The following is a 6,000-nucleotide window of genomic DNA, read 5'->3' as shown; positions in this document are numbered from 1 at the left end:
AGAGACCTGATCTTGCCTATGCCTCTTACATCAACTATTATGGTCATACACTAAAAATAAAAACAGGCAAAATAGTGTATTGTGATTGGTAGTAGATTAATAGTGGGCAGCAAATAAAAGCATTAAAAAAGCAGTAAAAGATAACAGTAAAAAACAGAAGTACATTGTAATTGATAGTGGATTAAGAGCAGCCAGTTAAATTTTAACTAATTTTACATACAGCATAGCAGAATTTGGTCATAGTACTAATACTGATCAGATAACAGTAGCTGACCATTAAAAAGACTAGCATTTTCTGGATATTTTATTAGGCAAAGTGTTATAAATTGAATCGGTGAAGATGCAGTACAGCAGGACCTGAGCTAATTTCAATGGTTCCTTGTCCACAGAGGCACAATCCCAGCTCATATGACATTTCCTTTGCATTGCCTCCCCACAAAACTGTGTTGAAGCGGTAAGCGGTACCTTGAGGTAAGTGTTTCTTACCTCAAGGGAACAAGACTGGACTCAAGATTGCCTCCTAAAACTTAATGGGCTGCAAATCCTCACTCCTAGTGGAAAGGACAATATGCCATCCATGTGGAAGTTAAAATAAAGTGCTCCTGCAACTCCTCTCTTTTCTCATGGTGCAAAGGCCAAGTAGTTCTCAATTTACAACAATTCATTTAGTGACTAAGCTACAACTCCACTGAGAGAGCCTCAGTGGTTACAGTGCAGTACTGCAAACTACTTTTGCTGATCACGGGCTGTCAGCCAGTTTGGCAGATCGAATCTCAGTAGGCTCAAAGTTGACTCAGCCTTCCATCCTTCCAAGGTCGGTAAAATGAGGACCCAGATTGTTGGAGGCAATAGGCTGACTCTCTGTAAACCGCTTAGAGAGGGCTGTAAAGCACTGTGAAGCAGTATGTAAATCTAAATGCTAATGCTAAAAGGTGACATGACAATTTTTCACTTATGACCTTTGAAGCATCTCCATAATCACGTGATCAAAATTGGCATCTGGTTCATACTTAACAGACGGTTGCTGTATCCCAAGGTCATGTTTTTGCGACCTTTTGACAAGCAAACTCAATGGGGGAAGCCACAGTTATTTAACAATCGAGGCAAGAAAAGTCGTAAAATGGGGCAAAACTCACTTTAATTGTCCTACTTAATAGAAATTTTGGGCTCAATCGTGATCGTAAGTCGAGGACTTCTACCGAAAAGGCAAGGGATGAAAAGTCGATACGCCGTCGATTCCCCTCAGTCTTCCAAATTTAAACCCTGACACTTCCATTAAAAGCGAACCACGACTCCTTCGCCCACAACCGATGCTTTTTCTTTATAAAGTTCGGCTTCCGCGTAGGTCTCCTAGCCCTGGCTGGCGAGGATGCCCCGCTGCTTTCCCGCCTCAAACCGCTCCACCTTTGGGGGAGACCGTTGGGAGGGGACGCATTAAACCGCCGCACGAGAGCTCCAAGCCATCTCCACCTCAGGTAGCCCCTCCTCTCCCCCGACCCAGCCCCGCCTTATTAGGCGGAGTGGGGCTGGGGGGGGGGAGGAAGAGATATGGAGGGGGCCGCGACAGGCGTAATGCTGGGAAGAGGAAGCAGGCGAACGCTCCCAGGCGGCAACAGCGGAGAGAACCGTGCCTGCAGGGGTCACGAACTCTGACCTTTCGCCAAAAGGCCCCCGCTTTCCCTTTCTCCCCCCAACATTCCTCCTGTCCCCCCCCCCCCGTTCCTACGCTAACCCCTTCGGTGCCGCTATCTCCGCCTTCCGCTCCCCCCCCTCCGTGGCGGAAGGCGGTGGCGGCCGCGAGGGGGGGCGGCTAACGAACCAGGCCCAGCGAACAGTTAGGAGGAAGCTAGCTTGGCGCCAAATCCTGAGGTAAAAAAAAAATGCACAACCGCCTTATGCCTGCAAGCGCCGAGGTTTTCATTCCGGCCCTGCGGCTGAGGCCGGCGAGCGGGCGGGTAGCAGTGCCGCATGGCAGGGCGTCTGACGGGCCGCGCGTGTCTCGGGTGGGTAAAGAAGAGCCTCTCGCTTTGGCGCCGCTCTTTTCTTTGCCGTGGGCGGCGTTGGACTGCCGCACGGCCGGTCTAACCGCGAGCGAAGAGGAAGGAAGATGGAGTCTGAACGGGCGGAGGCAGTGGCTTGAACCCGACCCTTTTACCTTTGCCACCGGGAGGGCGGAGGGGAGGGGGCGGCGGGTATTTTGCATACGGGGCAGCCCGTCGCCATCTTTGCGGACGTTTCCCCCCCACCCCACTCGCGTCGCTTAGAGAGCAGCGGCCTGCATGTTTAAGGCGCCCCGTGGCCGAGTTTGAGGAAAGAAGGCGTCGTAGTGAAGGGCCATCAAGGCCGGCAGGAGGGGGAGGGGAAGGGTGACAAATGGCGGAGCTTGTGGAATTGGCCTCCTGCCAGCTCCGCCATTTTGTGGCTTGCTTAGCCCAGGAAGCCGTTTCATCTAACAATTGCCCCCTCCCCGCTGCATTAGTAGGCGGGGCCGAACTTTGAGCGATGGTGATGTGGGCCAATACGCTCTCCGTATTTAGAGGTTGGGGCCGAACGTTGATTGATGGTAGTACTCTCCAATTAGCGCCGAAGCAGCTGGTTTCCTAATGAAAATGTATTGGTTGAAGGGAAAACGTGGGAAAAGGGAAGAGTTTGTGTGTAGTCTGAATTTAATTGAACATGGTTTAATCGTGGGATGCATCTTTTTTTGTGTGTGTAGATACTAATGCTTCCCATGTATGTCGTGGGAGCTTGATTCCTTGGAATTGAAGATAACGAAATTAAGTCAAAATATGGACAGCTCATGCTGTACACAGGGGTCGACAAAGTTGTTCAGAATCTAGGAGCCAGCCAAAAAATTTAGGAGCCAGAATTTTTTTTAAGCAAACTTGGTTTTTTGCCGAGTCTCCACCTGACATCGCTTTCACCCCCTGTCTCCTTCCTCTCTCATCTCTTTCCTTCCTCTCCCTCCCTTTCTCTCTTTCCTTTCTCTCCCTTTCTGTCTATCCTTTCTATCTCTCACCCCTTCTCCCTCTTTCATTCCCTTTCTCTCCCTCCCTTTCTCTCTCATTCCTTTCTCTCCCTCTTTCCTTCCTATCTCTCTTTCTTTTTCTCCCTCCTTCATATCTTCTTTCTCTCCCCCTTCCTCCCTCTTTCCTTTCTCCCCCTCCCTTTCTCTTCCTTTTTCTCTATCCTTTCTACTTCTTACTCTTTCTTTCTCTCCCTCCTTCATTCAATTTTCTCTCCCTCCCTTTCTCTCCCTTTCTCTCTCTTTCCTTTCTCTCCCTCCCTTTCTCTTCCTTTTTCTCTATCCTTTCTACTTCTTACTCTTTCTTTCTCTCCCTCCTTCATTCAATTTTCTCTCCCCCCCTTCCTCCCTCTTTCCTTTCTCTCCCTCCCTTTCTCTTCCTTTTTCTCTATCCTTTCTACTTCTTACTCTTTCTTTCTCTCCCTCCTTCATTCAATTTTCTCTCCCCCCCTTCCTCCCTCTTTCCTTTCTCCCCCTCCCTTTCTCTTCCTTTTTCTCTATCCTTTCTACTTCTTACTCTTTCTTTCTCTCCCTCCTTCATTCAATTTTCTCTCCCCCCCTTCCTCCCTCTTTCCTTTCTCCCCCTCCCTTTCTCTTCCTTTTTCTCTATCCTTTCTACTTCTTACTCTTTCTTTCTCTCCCTCCTTCATTCAATTTTCTCTCCCCCCCTTCCTCCCTCTTTCCTTTCTCTCCCTCCCTTTCTCTTCCTTTTTCTCTATCCTTTCTACTTCTTACTCTTTCTTTCTCTCCCTCCTTCATTCAATTTTCTCTCCCCCCCTTCCTCCCTCTTTCCTTTCTCCCCCTCCCTTTCTCTTCCTTTTTCTCTATCCTTTCTACTTCTTACTCTTTCTTTCTCTCCCTCCTTCATTCAATTTTCTCTCCCCCCCTTCCTCCCTCTTTCCTTTCTCCCCCTCCCTTTCTCTTCCTTTTTCTCTATCCTTTCTGCTTCTTACTCTTTCTTTCTCTCCCTCCTTCATTCAATTTTCTCTCCCTCCCTTACTCTCTCTTTCCTTTCTCTCCCTCCCTTGTTCTCCCCTGGGGCTGCCTGTGCCTGCCCTGCACCACCCAACACGGACGGACAGCCCCCGGTCGTCGGTTCGTCGCCCCCCACCCCCCCACGGAGGGAGATCAGGCTGGCGAGGGCGGTAGAACTACGTCACCAGCCACTAGAGGGAGATCGGGCTGGCGGGGGCGGCGAATCCACCTCCCCAGCCGCGCGGAGGGAAATCCGGTAGGCGGGCGGGTGGCCGCGGCTCCCTGCGCGCCCCTGGAAAAGCGTACAGGGAACGGTGCCCGGGGCCGCTTTAGCCGCCCCCCCGCTCCCCCCGCCATCTCCCCGCGACTGCCTGTGCCGCTGCAGCCGCGGCCCCCCCCCCCGCTCCCACCGCCAGTGCCCTCCCGCCGGGCTCCAAAGGACACTTGCCGATGACGACAGGGAACCTTCAGCTGGGCGGGGCGCTGCCGTGCCGGTGCCTCCGACCTCCCGGTTCCTGCTCGATGCCGCGGTTTCTGGCGCTCTCCTGCTGGGCTCCAAAGAAGGAAGGCGGGAAAAAGGCGCGAAGAATGGAGCTCTCCTTCCTGCCTGCCTTCTTTGGGACCCAGCAGGAGAGCGCCAGAAACCGCGGCATCGGGCAGGAGCGGAGAGGTCAGAGGCACCGCAGCGCCCTGCCCAGGCGGCACACCGGTTGGGAAACGCTGACATACAGTACAGCAGGCAACATTTTCTAGGCGCCAGACAACATTTTCTAGGCGCCACTGGCGACCAGGCGCCTGGGTTTGTCGAACCTTGCTGTACAACCATTATTGAGACAGATAACATTGTTATTTACGGTGCTCCTGCTGTTTAAAAAAACTGCAAATAACATTTCATCATAAAATTGATATGGTGAACATGATAGAAAACATGAAAACTAGTGTAGCATAAGAGTTAAGGTATAGACTAGAGGTACCAGGTTCAAGTTTACAGTTAGCCATGGAAGTTCATGCTTTGGACCAGCAAATCTCTTTTGTGTTAACATGTGATGAGGGGGAAAAGATAGAATGCTATGTGTGTTTCCTTAAGCTCCCGTAGCAGAATATAATAAATGATGCTTTTTACCAATACATACCTTAAAAAATAAGCCTAGTGAATAATTGAATGAGGGAAAACCACCAGAAATCCCCCCTGCAAACTAAACTGGGAGACTAAAAAAAGATTCCTGAAAAAGGCAGTGGCAAAGCTCTTTCCTGCATTGCAAAAAAAAAGTTTGTGTATCTTTGAATAGAGTAGAATAGAATGGAATTCTTTATTGGCCAAGTGTGATTGGACACACAAGGAATTTGTCTTGGTGCATATGCTTTCAGTGTACATAAAAGAAAATATAGATTTGTCAAGAATCATGAGGTACAACACTTAATGATTGTCATGGGGTCAAATAAGCAATGAAGAAACAATATTAATAAAAATCTTAGGATACAAGCAACAAGTTAACAGAACTTGAGCAACAAGTCAACAGAACTTGAGCTGAGCAAGGAGATCTTGTTTTATTGCAATAATGCACAATGCTCTTACCAAAATAAGACAAATATGAAAATACATATGCTAATTTATATTACTTGTTTCTCATCTATTAATGTGTTCCTGGTCATTTTGTGCTAATATTTTAATCATGTAATTGAATAAAATATCAAATGCCATCTACTTCAGTGCTTATTTTAAATCATTCCTTCATTTTCTTCCCATTGTTGAACCTAATTTTTCTTATGTGACCATAATAGCAAGGCTTATTTCTAAATAAATGGCCCTGAATAAGGACCTTATTACAGTCTGCTTTGCTGATGGTTCCAGTGGAAATGTTATCTAACATGTAAATATACAAATGAGGCGGTCTTTAATAAAGCAATACTTTCCAGTGCTTTGAACAATACACTTTGCAGGAAATCTCTTTTACATACAGGTTTTAAGGTTTATAATCAGTTTCCTCTAAGAACAGTTA

General features: G+C 48.3%; 1 protein-coding gene across 2 annotated transcripts in view; it reads left to right on the top strand.

Moving 5' to 3' along the window:
* Positions 1-1,408: 1,408 nt before the first annotated feature.
* The window catches only part of NR2C2 (nuclear receptor subfamily 2 group C member 2), a 51,824-nt gene continuing 47,232 nt past the window's right edge, over positions 1,409-6,000 (top strand). Inside the window, exon 1 of one of the 2 annotated variants that reach the window (XM_070738321.1) lies at positions 1,409-1,869. The gene's annotated coding sequence lies outside the window, so the exon portion shown is untranslated. The remainder of the gene's footprint in view (positions 1,870-6,000) is intronic. The other variant, XM_070738322.1, reaches the window with a different exon arrangement.

The sequence above is a fragment of the Erythrolamprus reginae genome, chromosome 2 (genome assembly GCF_031021105.1).
Source record: "Erythrolamprus reginae isolate rEryReg1 chromosome 2, rEryReg1.hap1, whole genome shotgun sequence".
Lineage (NCBI taxonomy): Eukaryota > Metazoa > Chordata > Lepidosauria > Squamata > Dipsadidae > Erythrolamprus > Erythrolamprus reginae.
Note: the sequence above shows the minus strand (reverse complement) of the source record. Positions and strands in the feature narration are given on the sequence as shown.